The sequence below is a fragment of the Oryctolagus cuniculus genome, chromosome 11, assembly GCF_964237555.1.
Source record: "Oryctolagus cuniculus chromosome 11, mOryCun1.1, whole genome shotgun sequence".
Classification (NCBI taxonomy): domain Eukaryota; kingdom Metazoa; phylum Chordata; class Mammalia; order Lagomorpha; family Leporidae; genus Oryctolagus; species Oryctolagus cuniculus.
In genome coordinates this window covers 37698596-37717233 of record NC_091442.1, presented here as the reverse complement: position 1 = coordinate 37717233, position 18638 = coordinate 37698596, and the positions used below count along the sequence as shown (strand labels likewise).

Sequence of the window (18638 nt, the reverse complement as noted above, 5' to 3'; positions counted from 1 at the left end):
GCTATTCTCTTTCAGTTTCTTAAAAAGAGATTTATTTATTTGAAAGACAGAGACAGAGAAAGAGGACGCCCTTCCATTTTCTGCTATACTTCATAAAAATCTGGGACTGAGCCAGGAGCCTGGAACTTTATCCAGGTCTTCCACATGTAAGTTAGGGGTCTAAGAATCTGGGCCATCTGCTGCTGCTTTCCCAAGGGGGCTGAATGGGAAGTGTGGCAGCTGGGACTTGAAGTGGAACTCACATGGGATGCCAACATCAGAGGCAGCGGCTTAACCTGCCATAATGTTAAAGCCCCTCAGATTTCTTTTTACTTGACTTTTCTGGTTCCCTTGTATTTCCATATGACTTTAGAATCAACTTGTCAATCTCCATAAAAACAAATCAGGCTAAGAATTTCATGAGGTTTGGGATGAGCATATAGATCAGTTTTTGAAATACTATAATTATTTTAAGATTTATTTATTATTTGAAAGGCAGAGTTGCAGAGAGACAGAGAGGCCTTCCATCTGCTGGTTCACTGCACAGATGGCTATGATGGCCAAAGCTGTACCGATCTGGAGTCAGGAGCATCTCTGGGTCTCCCATGCGGGTGCAGGAGCCCAAGGACTTTGGCCATCTTCTACTGCTTTCCCAGGCCATAACAGAGAGCTGGATTGGAAGTAGGGCAACCGGGTCTCAAATCATTATAGGATGCTGGTACTACAGGCAGCAGCTTTACCCGCTATGCCACAGCACTGGCCCTGGAAATACTATAATTTTATAATTATTTCATCTTTCAAACCCAACTTATTTGGGTTTTCTTTTCAATGTTTTCTAGTTTTCAATATGCAGGTCTTAAACTTATTTATTTTATGGTAAGCAATTTACTATTTTCATTTTTCTTTTACTGGAGCATTTAATTCATTTTATGTAATACATTAACAGAGGTAGGATTATATCATCATTTGCTATACATAGGCACACATTTTCAACATACCTATTACTTGTATAAATGAAATTATTTCCAATTTCCTAGACACTAAAGGTCTTTCACTGTACTCCTGGTTGTCCTTTCTAGAGCAAGCTCTAACCATTTTAATTAATAGGAACACTTGTCTTTGGATGTATTTGATTATGACAGATGACTGAAAATTAAATCCTTCTTGTATTAGAATACAAAGATGTAATTTTTCATATTTGCATCAGAATTAGAGGAAAGGCAATCTGAGTTGGTTTTATGTAGGAGATGAAATTGAATTATGTCCTAAAGTGAGAATGGATCCTGGTCAAGTTTGACAATGCTGTTTAACTTGCCTGTCACTTGATCTATTTATCTAAACTTTGCAGGCTTGAAATCTTTGGAAATGTGCTGGGGTCAGCTCACAATGTCTTCTTTAAGCAAAGGGTGGAGGAGTGGAAGAAAGCAGAATTCTGGGTGAGGCCTCAAAGGACAAAAGGGGAGGAAAGTTGCCTGAGCAGAGGGACTGGTGTTCTGCTAAGCCTGGAATTGCCTCAGGCATATTTGACAAATAGCAGTGAAATAATTTATTGGGAAAGTTTGTGTTATTTTAGTATAGTTGAGAAATACAGTCATAGTCCAGATGGTCTTGAATATCAAGTTTAGTATTGAATATTTTGAGAGTATGTGTGTGTGTGTGCATGCTAAATGGCATCTTAGATTAATATGGAAGCATTGAGAAGACTGGAGTCCGGGAACACCAGAGAAGATGATGTGTTCACTATATAAAGATGCGTTGGTAACAGCCTGGGATAGGACGATGACAGTAAAAATGGGAGACAATATATTTGAGTTTACTTACAGAAAAGAAAATGGGTTGTGAAACAGAAATCACATAAGGAATCAGCTTACCTGAGTGTGCAGGCTGATGTGTGGCTCCTGTCAATCCAGGAAGAGCTCATGTGTGAACTTGAGTAGGAATATAAGGAGAAAGAGAGATCTCTCAGCTCAAGACAGTTAGGCAAAGTAGTTCGCTATTTTCATTTGTTCTTGTCTCCTTTCATTGGAGCATTTAATTCATTGTCTGTATTACATTATCAGAGGTTCTTCTATCTGTCCTATTCAAGCCTTAAACTTTTGAATGAGGCTCACCCACCTTACAGAGGGCCATCTGCTTTTCTTGCTTATCAATTTGCTCAATTCATCCCCAAAATCACCCTTACAGAATCACTCAAAATAATGCTGAACTGAATCTCTAGGAGCTTTGTGGCCTACTCAAGTTCACATATGAAAGAAACCACTGGCCGGCGCCAAGGCTCAATAGGCTAATCCTCCGCCTTGCAGCGCCAGCACACCGGGTTCTAGTCCTGGTTGGGGCACCGGATTCTGTCCCAGTTGCCCCTCTTCCAGGCCAGCTCTCTGCTGTGGCCAGGGAGTGCAGTGGAGGATGGCCCAAGTGCTTGGGCCCTGCACCCCATGGGAGACCAGGAGGAAGCATCTGGCTCCTGCCTTCGGATAGGCGCGGTGCGCGGGCCGCGGCAGCCATTGGAGGGTGAACCAAAGGCAAAGGAAGACCTTTCTCTCTCTCTTACTGTCCACTCTGCCTGTCAAAAAAAAAAATTAGGCTTATGAATATGAAATTAGCGATTTGTGAGTTCTTTGGAGATGGGAGGAACACAGGATGGTTGGAGAATTCTTTTGGTGAGTCAGTCTCTGCTTTTTGGCAGCTGACCCTGTTTCCTCAGTAATCAGCGGGGACCTGTTTAGCACCATAAGAGAGATTAACTGGGCAGTGAGTGTTGAAGTGCTTTCAAGTACAGTGGCTTTCAACAATCCACAATCATTTAAAATTACTATGACCACTGTGGCTATCCATCTGGCTCTCTGCTGCAATGATAGTTCTTCAGGGAGAACCACTCAGACAGTTCCACCTAACATCGTACATCACCATGTGATCACTCCCATCACCATTCTTTTAGGGGTTGAACCATCCACCACGCCCCATTCCAAATTCATATGTTGACATCCTAATCTATTACTCCCAAATGTGACTATATTTGGATATACAACCTTTTTAAAAATATTTATTTATTTCAAAGAGAAAGGGGAGGGGAGGAAGTATCTTCCATCCACTGGTTCCACTCCCCAAATCCTAAATGGCCACAACAACCGGACAATGCCAGTCCAAAGCCAGGAGCCAGAAGCTTCTTCCAGGTCTTCCACATGGGTGCAGGGGCACCTATTTTCTTCTGCTTTCCCAGGCACATTAGTAGGGAGCTGGATTGCAAATAAAGCAGCTGAGAATTAACAGTGCCCCTATGGGATGCCAGCATTGCAGACACAGGCTTAACCTGTTGTACCACAGTGTGGACCCTGGACATAGAACCTTTAAAGAAGTAATTAAGGGTCAGTGAGGTCACCAGGTAGGGCCCTCATCCAATCATTGGTGTCCTTGTATGATGGGAAAATGAGTACATGGACAGTTCAGAGGGAAGAGCTCCTGAAGAGAGAAATACAGGAGAAAGTCCTTAGGAAAAGTCAATCCTGACAACAACTTGGTCTTGGACTTTTAATCTCTTGAATTGTGAGAAAATATTGGCATTCACGTAAGCTAAGATACCTTTATTTTCATTTTTAGTATGGATCCAAACTTGATATTATTTTATACATGAATTTATTATTTTATTGTGTATCTCCCAAACTAGAACACAAGATATTCGGGTGTAAAGATTTATCTGTGTTATTCAAAGCTCTACCTCCAGTACCTATAACAAAGAACTGAATTCTTGGAATCATCATTGTCATGCAGCACATACAGTTGCCACCTTATGGACATTAGTTCAGGTCCTGGCTGCTACACTTTCCATCCAGCTCCCTATTAATGTGCCTTGGAGGGCCATAGAAGATGGAACAAATCTTGGGCCCCTGCCACCCACGTGGGAGTCTTGGAAGAACCCCCTGACTTTAGAGTGGACCAGCTCCAGCTGTTGTGGCCATTTGGGTAGTGAACCAGCAGATGGGAGATTTCTCTGTCTCTGTGTAACTCTACCTTTCAAATAAATAAATAAATCTTTTTTTTTTTTTTTTAAAGAACTGAGTTTTTAGTAGCTGGTTAATAGTTATCTGTGGGGTAGATATGTTACACAGTGGTTAAAAATCATTACCTGGGACACCTATATCCCGTATCTGAATGCTGGTTCAAGTCAGGGCTGTTCAGCTTATGATACAGCTTCCCATTAATGTGCACCTTGGGAGGAAGCAGATGATGGCACATCTGAGCTCCAGGTTACTGGATTTGGCCAGGTCCAGTGCTGCTACAGGCAGCAGGGGGTGAACCAGCAGATGGAAAATATCTATCTCCCTGCTTCTCACAATAAAAAAACATTTTAAAAAGATTATTTGTGCAATAATCAATCGATTGGGAGGGATTCTAGGCAATTAGAGAAGGAAGTGTCTCAAATATTTAACTTAAAAATAAATTTCAATTCCAAGAAAATGCTGATTCCATTTACAGGAATAATAGAATTGAAATGTGAACCCAGTTTGGAGAGTGATGGAACATTAACTTGAGTTATGTGAAATTTGAAGTGATAAAATTTCTACCCTAGGCTGATTCTAACAAAATGGTTATAAATATGAGGCTGAAGTTCAAGATAAAGCTTAGGGTTACTGATATAAATTTGGGCATACAAAGATCAAACAACAGTGTCCTCAATGAAATAAATAAAGACTTGTTATTCTTTCACAAAAAGAAACATGGAAGTCAGCTATTCAGAACTTATATGGCAGCTTAGGGGGCAAGCTTCTTCTATCCTTACTACATGGCTTCCTTGCCATTAGGTCTTCCAATGATGATGGTGGGCTGACCATTATATCCACATTCAAGGCAGAAAGGATGAACTGAGAGGGTCTACCTTCCACTTGAGTCAGCCTATATTAAGACCTTTCTGAAAAGCTCTATTCAATGACTTGTGCTTATATATCATTGGTCACCATGAATGGAAAAGAATGAAAATAATGTGAGGCAGGTCATTGATGGGTCTAATAATCAGTATAAGACTAAAGGAGAAGAGAAGGTAGAGCACCTGAAAGGCCATATTACACTCATGAGTGGTATGCTAGCTTCCTAGAGCTGCCAGGACCAAGTACCACTCACTGGCTAACTTAAAACAACATTTACTGTCTTAGAATTCGAAGGACTATGTTCTGTCTAATGCTGATCAAGGAATCCTACTTTGCCTCTTCCCAGCTTCTGGTGGTTTATAACTAAAATCTTTGTCATTCCTTGGCTTGTTGATGCATTGCTTCAATTTTTAGTCTTCAAAGAGCATTTGCCGTGGGTGTTTTCACATAGTCTTTCCACTGTGTCTGGCAATCTCTTTTCAAATTTCCATTTTAAAAATATTTGGGAAGGAGGCAGAGAGGGAGAGAAAAAGAGAATATTCCTATTTGCTGGTTCCTGCAAGGGGGAGCTGAGCCAGGAGCGGGGGATGCAATCCAGGTCTCCCAAGAGGGTGACAGGAAGCAAAATGTTTGAGTCATCATCACTAGCTCCAAGAGTCTGCATTGCTAGTGTTCTGGAGTCAGGAGCTATAGCAGGAAATCAAAACCAGGCACCCTAATGTGGCATGGTGATATTTTAACCACCAAGCTAAATAAATGCTCTTTTTTTTCCATGTTATAAGGACAGCAGTTGTATTGGACAAGGCCCCATCCAAATTACATCATCTCAAGTTGGTTAAATAAGCAAAGACTTTGTTTCCAAATAAAGTCACATTCTGAGGTACTGGGAGTTAGCACTGCACATTATCTTCTTTAGGGAGAACTAATTCAATCTGTAACAATGACCATTGCATTAACTGTGTGTTCCAAAGCATGTGCTGTTGTGAACTTATAAAGATACAGTATACTTTACAATTTTGAGGGAAATGTAACCATATATATCAAGAATATATATATATATATATATAGAACTCTGTAGAAATTACTAAAGTCATTGACATTAGATCTTCTGTCTGCCTTTTAAGTGATATTTTTGAAATCCAAATTTTCAGATAAAAATCAGTGTGGAAAACGAGTGTGAGGGTATCTAGTGTGATCCTGAATTTTTAGGTTTTGAGGAATTCAACAGGCACATATATCCCATTGGCAACTGTGTTTGTGTATAACTAAATGAATATTCAGGTATGTCATGTTTCTAAACAGGAAGATGTGCATACTTACTAAGTTGTTTGGATGTGACTCCTTGGCAAATAGAACTGTTCACATTCCCCTTGGTCTAAGGGTCTTTTGAAAAATTACTGAGTTACTAAGGAATTTGTGAAGCTAGAAAAATTTGATTAAGGAGTTTGGGAGAAGGACATTGACAAACAAGTACCATAATGTGTTGCAGAGTTCTGAAAGAAATCTGTATGGATAAAGGAGTGCACAGTCCAGCCTCAGATGAAGGATAACTTTTCATCTCATTTTAAAGATCAAGAGTGAGGGGCTGGTGCTGTGGGGCAGTAGGTTAATCCTCCCTCTGCAGCGCTGGCATAACATTTGGGTGCCGGTTCTATTCCTTCCCGGCTGCTCCTCTTCCAACCCAGCTCTCTGCTGTGGCCTGGGAAGGCAGTAGAGGATGGCCCAAGTCCTTGGGCCCCTGCACCCAAGTAGGAGACTGGGAGGGTACACCGGTCACCTGTTTCCTGGCTTCGGATTGGCGCAGCTCCAACCGCTGCGGCCATTGGGGAGTGAACCAACAGACGGAAGACCTTTTTCTTTGTCTCTCCCTTTCACTGTAACTCTACCTCTCAAATAAATAAATAAAATCTTTAAAAAAGGATCAAGAATGAGTTAATGTTGCAAAATACTGCAGATTGGAAGAGAAGGGGTCCTGGGAATGCACACAGAACATGGGCTTGTGGAAAGTACACTGTGTAGAAGTCCTCTCTTTCAGAATTTGAGAAGCAATAGTAGGTAAGGAAATGGATGAAATGAGTGTATGTAGTCAAGATGGCTGACAATAAAGAGCATGTGAGAAATATGACAGCAGAGCAGAGCTTCAGGGAAACTTACTGTGTTTAGATTTCTATTATAAAGGACAAAGATGATGGTGGAGGTAGTTTATTGGAGGGTGACCTGGAGGCAGGTAAGAGGAAAAATTGAATGAAATGGAGAAGGGAGAACAGCTTCTGAGAAATTGCATGGGATTGTCCCCAAGACAAACAGGAGGCTGATGCATTTATTCCCCACAGATGGCCGCAATGGCCGGAGCTGCGCAGATCCGAAGCCAGGAGCTTCTTCTGGGTCTCCCATATGGGTGCAGGGGTCCAAGGACTTGGGCTGTCTTCTACTGCTTTCCCAGGCCATAGCAGAGAGCTGGATCAGAAGAGGAGGAACTGGCGCCCATATGGGATGCCGACACTTCAGGCCAGGGCGTTAACCTGCTGCGCCATAGTGCCAGCCCCAAGTGTGGGTTTTAACATGTCTTTTAGGGGTTTTGTATGCACACAAAAATTCGAAACTCTGTTTCTCGTGAGTGTGTGTGTGTGTGTGTGTGTGTGGGGTGAGATGTGACAAGAGATGGGGTTGGAGTCCACTCTAATTCATTCAATATTTAGTGAATGCTTATGTATGCAAGGTACATCTTATCATTTATGCTAAGATTTGGCAAAGGCAGGAGGACATGGTCCTAGAGAAAAAACAAATATCGGCCAGCACTATGGCTCACTAGGCTAATCCTCCGCCTGCGGCACCGGCACACCGTGTTCTAGTCCTGGTTTGGGTGCCGGTTCTATCCCGGTTGCTCCTCTTCCAGTCCAGCTCTCCGCTGTGGCCCGGGAGTGCAGTGGAGGATGGCCCAAGTGCTTGGGTGCCTGCACCCGCATGGGAGACCAGGAGAAGCACCTGGCTCCTGGCTTCGGATTGGTGCAGTGTGCGGGTTGTAGCGGCCATCTGGGGGGTGAACCAACGGAAAAGGAAGACCTTTCTCTCTGTCTCTCTCTCCCTCTCACTGTCTAACTCTGCCTGTCAAAAAAAAAACAAAAACAAAAAAAAAACTCCCGAGGTCTTCAATTGTAGTCAGTAACTTCAAAATTCTTTGCTATCCAGGCTTTTATAACGCATATTTAAAAAGTGAGCAAACTGATTACTCTAAATTTTATTGCTCTTTTGTATTCCTCCTCTGACACTATGAACAATGAAATGCCCAATTTGGATAAATGAAAAGAAGATGAAGAGAAGGAGAGGATCCACCAGCAAGCTAATTCACTCTTGAAAAAGTATGAACTGTACATATTCCCCTAATCCTGCTGTTTGTCCTATGTTCTAGTGACAGCTAAAAAGGTAGAGAATTGTCAATGCTTCAAAGTGGGGACAGATACCTTTTCAATGTCTATACTGGCATGGAGCAATTCCGAGGAAACATAATGCATCATCTTTCAAACCTATTTTCTAAGAAAAAAATAAGCACTAGAACATTGCTATTCATTGTGATGACAAGAGAAAAATGTTTCGTGTAACATGTAATTTAGAGTTATGAACTGAAAACTGAACACTTATGTGAAAACCATGCCTATCTTCTTTTTAGAGGAAGTACTGCATGTCCATGTGCTACAAAAGTAATCGTTATGGAGAACACAGATTTCTATGGTATTTACTGGTCATAAAAGTAAATTTAAAAAGTAAATTTTTCACATTTCCTAACTCTGCTTCCTCATGACTGAGTCAGTTGACAATACTGAATCTCACAAAGAGCATTTATTTGGAATGACATTGGCATTGGATGTAGGAATGTTACTGATGTGGAGAGATGACTGCTCTCGGCTCTGGGGGAACGGTATTTCTGCCACTCCTCTTTGCACTAATTGCCCAAAGAGCTGAAAGTCTTGAATTTTGTGCCCCGATGGAACACATTGAAGACAGTGCTGTTTTGAGGCATGGTTACTATAGCAAGGGGTATAATCCATCTGAACACATTTCAGCACCTGGTTATTTCTTTTGTATGAGTTTTGACAGGGTGGGAGATAGCTTCGGATGAAAAAGCCAATAAGACCAATGATGCCTATAGCTAGGAATGGATGCCCATGAGACAGAAAATGAAAGAGATGAGCACTTTAATATGTAGCATGGATTATGTCAGGATTACTAGCAAATAAAAATGTATACAACAGGGAGAATGTTCTATCACAGATTAAAGTTTTCTTTATTGGCTATACTCCATAGAGATGATGATTCATTTTGGAAGCATAGAATCTATTTACTCCCCACCCAATGCCAGAAGCCCGGAGACTGTATGGTGTGTGTAATCTGCCCTTGCAGGTGAGAGAGGGAAACTTTAGACAACTTTGGATATCAACAAAGAGGGACTGTGGCATCCTAAGCAGGCACAGAGGAAGCTAAGCATTATGGAATGCTGACTTTTAGACTGACCTCAGAAGGTTGAGGTCCGTGAAAATAGTTGAGGACCTCAGAGGACAGGCAGTCTAAAAGGTCCCATTCTAGCATGGAACACAGGACTAAACAGGTTGCTTATAAACCTAAATTCTGTGCATGTCACCTGGATATCTTCCAGGTACTCCATTCTGTATCTCAGAGAAATTCCAAGGCTGGAGCGAGCTTTACAGGATTTCTTAACACTTAAGAAAATGGAGGGGGGCTTGGTCATTCTTGTTGATCATTAGTTAATGGTTGGGAAGCCAAATTCTTAAATTTCAGTGACAGGTTAGGGTGTGTTGATATCTTTGTAGACTCTGTCAATAGCAATGTACATAGAATCATAGATTAACATTTTCATTTTTTGAAATATGTTGTTTTAAAAAGTAGAAGGACACACCCCAACATCAAGGCTTACTATGAAGCTACAGTAAGTGGGCAGTCAGGTAATGATAATTGTATTAACAGGCACTGGCCTTGTGGCATAGCAAGTAAAGTTGCCACGTGGGATACCAGCACCCCAGTTGGGCTCTGGTTTGTGTCCTGGCTGCTTCACTTTAGATCCAGTGCCTGGCTAATAGGCTGGGATATTGTCCAAGTGTTTGGGACCCTTCCATCCATGTGGGATATCCAGAATGAAGCATCTGGCTCCAGCCTGGGCCAGCGCTGGCCATTGCAGCCTTAGGGGGAGTATCCCAGCAGATGAAAGATCTCTCTCTCCCTCTGTAACTTTGTATATCTTTTTTAAAAAGATTTATTTATTTTGAAAGTCAAACAGATCAATGGAACATATGTGGGCCATCAAATAGACTCACACAAATACAGTGAATTAAGAAAAGAGCAAAGTCAATTCAGTCAAGAGAGAATAGTCTGTTCAATAAATGATGCTGGAACAATGATATCCACCAGAAAAAAAAGTCTAGAGTTTAAGCTTTTCACAAAAGTTAAATCAATATTGGGTGGGTGTTGGGTACAGTGGATGTGTGTACACTTGGGAGGATTGCTTCTCATATTTGAGTGGCTGGTTGGAGTCCCAGCTCTTCTGCTTACAATCCAGATTCCTGCTAATGCACATTCTGTGAGATAGCAGATGATGGCTCAAGTACTTAGGTCCCAGTGGGAGATGCATATGGAGTTCCAACGTCCCACTGTTGGCCTGGAGCAGCCCTGGTTTTTGCATTTATTTGTGGGGAATGAACCAGTAGATGAAAGATCATTCTGTGTTTGTCTCTCTCTAATTTGTGTATACAATGAAAAATAGAAATTTAAAAATGCTTCAGTGTGGATCATAGACCTAAGTATAAAACGTATACCTATAAACTTTTTAGAAAACCAGATAGGATAAAGTCTATGAGAATTTGCTTTGACAGTGACAAAATACAGTATGTTATATAACAAAAGTGAGATATGAAAAAAATGACAAGTTGGACTTCATCAAAATGAAAAACTTCTGATCAGTGAAAAGAAGCTTTGAAAAAAATGAAACAAAAGCCATTTCTGGGATAAAATATTTGCAAAGCACTTATCTGCTTAAGCTGGTATCCAAAATATAGAAACTCTTAGAACTTAAAAAACAAGAAAGCAAACAACATGATTAACTATGGGAAAAAAAAAAACCAGAAATCTCACCACAGATAAACAAGTGGAAAGTATCTATGTGAAAAACTCTGAACACCATATGCCAATAGGGAATTGCAAATTAAAACAATGAGATACCACTGCACATCTATTCTAATGTTTAAAATCCAAAGCACTGACGCCAAATGCTGACAAGGATGTGGAACATGAGAAACTCTGATGTTCTGCTGGGGGGAATGAAAAATGGTGTAAGCACTGGGGAAGACAGTTGGCAGTTCCTTATGAATATGAACATGTTCATGCCTGTGATGCGTTCATCATACTTGTGGGTATTTGCTCAAATGAGTAGTAATGCATGCTTATAGCAGTTTTATTATAATTGCTAAAGCTTTGTAGCCACCAAGCTATCCTTAATTGGTGAATGGATAAACTGAGGTCATTTACACATTGCATTATTATTCACTTTTAGAAAGAAATAAGCCATCAAGAGGCAGGGTATGGGAAAATTTTCTATACAAATTGCTCGGGTAAAGAAGTACTCTGAAAAGCCTATATTATGATACCAACTACATAACATTCTGGAAAAGGCAAAATGAACAGAAAATAAAAAGACCACCAGTTACCAGGGGTTTGAGGGAGACAGGAATGAATAGGGAGAGCACAGGGAGTCCTTAGGTCAGTGAAACCACTCTAATGATTCTGTAATGGTGGATACATGTCATACATTTGTCAAAGCTCCTAAGATGTAAAACATGAAGAGTGAAGTTGATGTAACTATGGGATCTAATTAATACCAGTGTGTCAGCATTGGCTCATTAATTGTTACAAATATATCACATTGATGCTAGATTTTAATAGGAGAAATTGGGAGGTGTGTGCATATGGCACATTTCTACACTTTCTGATCATACTCATCTAAGCAATAAGCAGTATTTTTTTAAATTAGCAAACTACTTAAAGAGATATTTCCCCCAAAGGATATGCAAATTGCTAGTAAAGACATAAAAATGGCTCAATATAACTAACCAATCATCAGAGTAGTACAAATCAAAACCAGCTCATACAAATTAAGGTAGCTACTACAAAAAAAAAAAAACAGAGTTGGTGAGGAATTTATTGTTTATTGATTTCTGTATGAGAACCATTCTAACTGGGATGAGGTAAAAACCTCATTGTGGTTTTGATTTGCATTTCCCTGATGGCTAGTGACCCTGAGAATTTTTGCATGTGTCTCTTGGTCATTTGAATTTTTTTCTATTGAAAAATGACTATTCAAACCCTTTACTCATTTCTTAACTGGAATTGCTTCTTTTGTTGAGTTTCTTGAACTCTTTATAGATTCTGGATATTAATCCTTTATCAGTTGCATAGTTTGCAAATATTTTTTTTTCCATTCTGTCCATTGCTTCTTCTCTTTGTTGAGTGTTTCCTTTGCAATGCAAAAGGTTTTTAGCTAGTTGTAATCCCATTTGTCTATGTTTGCTTTGATTGTGCTTCTGGGGTCTTTTCCAAGAATTTTTTTGCCTATGGCAATATATTGCAGAGTTTTCTCAATGTTTTCCTGTAGTATTTAGGTGGTATCAGGTTCAAGATTTAGATCATTGATCCATTTTGAGTCGATTTTTTGTGTAAGGTGGGGGTCTTGTTTCATACTTCTGATTGCGGAGATCGCAATTTCTTTTTTTGTTTTAAAGATTTTATTTATTTATTTGAGAGGTAGAGTTACAGAAAGTGAGAGGGAGAGACAAAGAAAAGAGGTCTTCCTGGCCGGTGCCGCGGCTCACTAGGCTAATCCTCCACCTAGTGGCGCCGGCACACCCGGTTCTAGTCCCGGTCGGGGCGCCGGATTCTGTCCCGGTTGCCCCTCTTCCAGGCCAGCTCTCTGCTGTGGCCCGGGAGTGCAGTGGAGGATGGCCCAAGTCCTTGGGCCCTGCACCCCATGGGAGACCAGGAGAAGTACCTGGCTCCTGCCTTCGGATAGGCATGGTGTGCCGGCCACTGCGGCCATTGGAGGGTGAACCAACGGCAAAGGAAGACCTTTCTGTCTCTCTCACTGTCCACTCTGCCTGTCAAAAAAAAAAAGAAAAGAAAAGAGGTCTTCCTTCTGTTGGTTTACTCCCAAATGGCCACAACGGCCAGAGCTGCACTGATTAGAAGCCAGGAGCCCAAGGACTTGGGCCATCTTCCACTGCTTTCCCAGGCCACAGCAGAGAGCTGGATTGGAAGAGGAGCAGCCAGGACTAGAACCGGTGCCCCTATGGGATACCAGTACCCTAGATGGAGGATTAACCTACTGAACCAGCCCCTAACAGATCCCAATTTCTTAGCACCATTTGTTGAAGAGACTGTCATTTCTCCAGTGACTGATTTTAGCTCTATTGTCAAAAATTAGTTGGTTGTAGATTTGTGGATTGATTTCTGGGATTTCTATTCTGTTCCATTGACTTGCAGGTTAAAATGATGTATTTCCTATGGAAAACTGTGTGGATGTTCCTAAACAATTTAAAATAGAAGTAGCATTGCTGGGCAAGACAATTCTGATTATATACTCAAAAGAACTGAAAGGTCTAGAAAAGCTATTTGTGCACCCATGTTCATAACAGCCTTATAAAGTATAGCCAAAAGGTAGAAGAAACTTAAAAGTCTATCAGGAGACACACAGGTGAAAAAATGTGGCACTGTACATACATATAATGAAATACTGTTCTGATTCCTACTACAACATGAATGAGCCTTAAGTGAAATAAGCTAGCTACAGGAGACAAATACTATATGATTCAATTTATATGAAGTACTATAGTCAATTCAGAGAGACACAAAGTAAAAGAGTCAAGGGCAGTGGAAAGGGGAGAATTACAGAATTGATATTTAATGGGGTAGAGTGTTCAAGTCTTGAAAGATGAAAAATCAGGAGATGTAGCAATGTGAGTGTACTTACGACTGCACCATATATTTTAAAATGGTTAAGATAGTTAACTTTGTTTATATATTATCACAATTAAAGTTTATTTAAAAATACATAAACATCCAATTTTAGCTGTTAAAGGCAACAAGATGGTGGTTATTCCTCTAATACTAACAGCAACTACCATCACCAAAGGCTGAGAAATAATGAAAGTAACTCCTTGGACTCATCAGAGAACTGAGGTTTCAGGGTAAAATAACAACTCAAACAGGGAGAAACAGATAAATCACAGCCAAGATTTGCTCGCTTGGAAAAGAAGCCACTTTAGTTATAAACAAGAGGAGATCCAACTATTAGTGTTGACACATTTCTGGAGGCTGAGTAATGTGAAGCAAGGACTTCCTGGAGGCCATGGTCATTGAGGGTGTTCCATATTTTCATGACTTGTACCTGGAGGAACCATAACCAGTTCTTGGGTCTTAGAAAATCTCCTTCTATTCTAACAAGACAGGGAGAGAAGAGTCAATATGATATGCATCCTGAGCATTCTCCCCAGCAAAACCTACTCTCCAGGGAAAAGACTTTTCCAGAGCCTTAACCAGGTTGGAAAGGGCATTTATCCTATCCCAGCCTCCTCTATATTCCTATCTGACCTAATAGGGAATAGAACTGTCAACAGTTTCAGAACTTGAATAAAATAGATTTCAAGTATCTTTAACCAGAGAAAGGAGTTGTGGTGGGGGTGAGGGGTGAAGCTACAAAACTAGAGAAACACATTTGGAGGTCACCATCCATAGACACAGGTGCATGAAAACACTGGTATTTAAATGGAATACATTAGGGGCTGGCGCTGTGGCTCAGTGGCTTAACGCCCTGGCCTGAAGCACGGCATCCCATGTGGGTGCCAGTTCAAAGCATGGCTGCTCCACTTCCCATCCAGCTCCCTGCTTATGTGCCTGGGAAAGCAGTAGAAGATGGCCCAAGTCCTTGGTCCCCTACACCCACGTCAGAGACCCGGAGGAAGCTCCTGTCTCCCGGCTTTGGATCAGCACAGCTCAGGCTGTTGCGGCCAATTGGGGAGTGAACCATTGTTGGAAGACTTCTCCCTCTCTCTCTGCCTTTCCTCTCTTTGTGTAGCTCTGACTTTCAAATAAACAAACAAATCTTAAAATAAAAAATAAGATGGCCCGAGTCCTTGGGTCCCTGCACCCACATGGGAGACCTGGAGGAAGCTCCTGGATGGCGCAGCTCTGGCTGTTGCAGCCAATTGTGGAGTGAACCATCAGATGGAAGACCACCCCCCCACCCCGCCTCTCTTCTCTAACTCTGCCTTTTAAATAAATAAATAAATATTTAAAAAAATAAAAATAAATGGAATACGTTACAGCCACCTCTCCCACACCACCCCCACAAATGCACATACACATACACACTTCACTATTGTATGGTAAATATTTATTTGAGAGATGGACAGAAAGAGATCCTCTATCCCCCGGTTCAGTTCCCAGATGGGTGCAACAGCTGGGGCTGAGTCAGGCCAAAGTCAGGTACTTCTTCCAGGTCTCCCAAGTGGGTGGCAGGGCCCAAACAATTGGGCCATCTTATAGTGCTTTTCACAGGCCATTAGCAGGGAGCCGGATTGGAAGTATAGCAGCAAAGACTTGAACTGGCTCCTATATGGGAAGCTGGCGTTACTGCAGCTTTACCTGGTATGCCGGCCATACACACTTTACTATTAAAAAACACTCCAGGCAATATCAGTGGATTAAAGCTAGAATAACTGCAGGACACAGATTCTCTCCAGGGAATACTTAGGATACCCCAAATACAAATGGGAAGGCGTAATATAATGATAAGAGGTCTTTGAAATTTCTGGTACCTATAGCTTCAGGAATCTTTAAGCATTAATCCCAGCATAAATTCTAGCTATATCAAGCAAATGTTCTTACTGAATGACTATTTGTCATAGTTCCATTAATCAGCACATGTCCAAATCTCAACAAAAGCTGAAACACAAAGGCAAAATAGACCAGTGATTGCTTAAGGATGGGAATAATAGTAAGATTTTTGCAGTGATAGGTAAAGGATATGCAGTTTCTTTTTTGGGAGAAGGAAAATTTCTAATGATGAATGTGGTGAATTTTTTCACGTAGCTATAAATGCACTAAAACCCCCATCATTATATAGTTTAAATTGACAAAACACATGGTATAGAAATAATATTTCAGAAACTGTTAATAAAAGATGAAGGAATAGAGAAAGTATACTATGCTAACAATGAGCCTAAAGAAAGATGCACAGTGCTTGCACTGTAGCGTAGTGGGTAAAGCTGCTGACTGCAATGCCGACATTCCATAGTGGGGCTTGAACTGCCGGTCAATGCATCTGGGAAATCAGCAGATGGCCTGAGTACTTGGGCTCCTACTACCCATGTGGGAGACCTGGAGGAAGCCCCTGATTTCTGGCTTTGGCCTGGCACAGCCCAGTTGTGGCCATTTGGGGAGTAAACTAGTGAATGGAAGATTCTGTTTATTTCTGTCACTCTGCCTTTCAAATAAATAAGTAAACCTTAAAGCTGAAATTGTCCTATTAACTTCAGACAGGCCAAATTTCACAAAAAAATACCTTATCAGAGTGAATCATGGATATTAGATAAAAGGCCAGTTATCAAAAATCTGATAATAAATCCTACATATATGCATTGCATGTATGTGCAATGAGTATAGCAAGCTCACAGGATAAAAAGTTAATATGCAAATGTTTATTGGTGGTATATGGTAGCTTAATTAACACTTGGATTTGCAATTTAAATAATAGTAACACTAGTAATATTGTAAAACTACACACTTATATAAAATCAAACAGGGTATATAACTGATCTATATTTGGAAAACTACAAAAAGGTCTTACAAAAATCAGACCTAAGTAAATGGAAAGTATCCATATATTTACAGATTTGGGGCTCAAAATTAATAGCTTTTTATCAAACCTGATCTAAGATTCAACACAATCCAAATCAAAATTCCATTAGTGTATTTAATATATATTTAAACACTAATTCTGAATTTTATATGGGGAGGCAAAATTCCAAGAAAGCCAGAGGATTCACATTACCATATGTCAAGACTTAATCTATTAGCAAAATGATAGACAAAGATTGATGGAACAGAATAGAATCCAGAATATATTCATGTACATACATATATATATATAGAGAGAGGGGGAGTGTATATATGTGTGTGTGTTTGGGATCTTTGCTTTGACAAAAAACCAAAGGCAATAAAATGGAGAAAAGATGGTCTTTCAACAAATGCTTTGGGGTCAATGCACATCCATTTGAAAAAGGAGCCTAAACAAACTAAGCAAACTAAACCTAAACAAAGATCTAACACAAACAATTAACCCAGATGGATCATATCATACTATATTAACATATGAAACTATGGAACATTTACAATAAAACATGGGACTATTGAGTTTTATGATGTATTTTTAAATATACCACCACTACCACAGTCCTTCAAAAATTTTGCTGTTTGACTTGATTAAAATGAAAACATCTGTTTTTCAAGATACACAAGAGGAGCAAAGGGCAAGGCACATATTTGAAGGAAATTTTTGAAAAACATGTAACTGAAATAATATTTGTATCAAAAATACACAATGAACCAGTGAAACTCAAGAGTAAGAAAAACCATTTAAATGGGCAAAAGATATTAATAGACACCTCTCCAAAGAAGATATACAAATGGAAAATAAACTAATGAGGACATTCTCAATATCATTTGTATTTAGGGAATTTCAGATTAAAACAATAATATAGTATCACTAGACATCTAATGCACATTGTTTTAGAATAGCAAATACCCAGAAATTTGATTTATTAATATGCTAGTAAGGATGTAAAACAACAGGAATTCTAACTCATTGCTGGTGAGCATGCAAATGGTACAGCTACTTTCAAGCAACTGCCTATAAAATTAAGCATAATCTTTCCATATGATTTAACCATCATGCTATGCTCCTAGGTGTTTACCCAAATGATTCAAAAGTGATATTAATATGAAAAACCTTCACGTGAATGTTTATAGTGGCTTTGTGATTTTAAAATCACAAACATCTAGAGGCAACTGTCTCTCAATAGGTGAGTGGATAAATAAGCTGTGGTATCTCTACCAGGGAATACTGTTCAGTGACAGAAACATGCTATCAAGCAAGCCATGAAAAGACATTGATGAGACTTAAATTCATATTGCTAAGTGAAAGAAAAGAGTGAAAAGATAACATACTGTATAATTCTTTGGGGGAAAAGAAAGCACTATAGACATGTTAAAAAGATGGGAGATTGTCAGGGGTTTGGAGGGAGTGAACAAAAGCTGAATAACTGATGCACAGGGAATATTTTCAAGAGAGTAGAATTTTTCTATCTGATTAAATAATAGTGGATTCTTGGTGCTGCAAATTTATTAAAACCCATAGGAATTTACGGTACTAAGAAATATTAATGTGTACAAATTTCAAAATAGTATTTGGGAGTTTGGGATAGCCCAGGATCAAGCATAGCATGTGACAAAACCATCTAAGTTACAGATGTATGCAGCCACCTCACTGAACAGATTGGGTGTGCACACACACATACTCATACTAGGATTGGACATTTAAGTAAGTGTACAGTAATAAGAATCAGATGTCTAATTATTTGGAGGGGAGTTATTAGTAAGGAGAAAAGGGTAGAACATTCCATGCAGTAATGAATTAGAGTAGGGGATATCAGAGCAAATTTTTTTTTTTTTTTTTTTTTT

At 40.0% G+C, this 18638-nt stretch overlaps 1 long non-coding RNA gene across 1 annotated transcript in view; it reads right to left on the bottom strand.

Annotated features, from left to right (window-relative positions):
• Nucleotides 1-648: 648 nt before the first annotated feature.
• LOC127490996 (uncharacterized) overlaps nucleotides 649-18638 on the bottom strand; it is a 338530-nt gene continuing 320540 nt past the window's right edge. The window contains exon 4 of the long non-coding RNA XR_011379995.1: nucleotides 649-1907. This is a non-coding gene — a long non-coding RNA (uncharacterized lncRNA). The remainder of the gene's footprint in view (nucleotides 1908-18638) is intronic.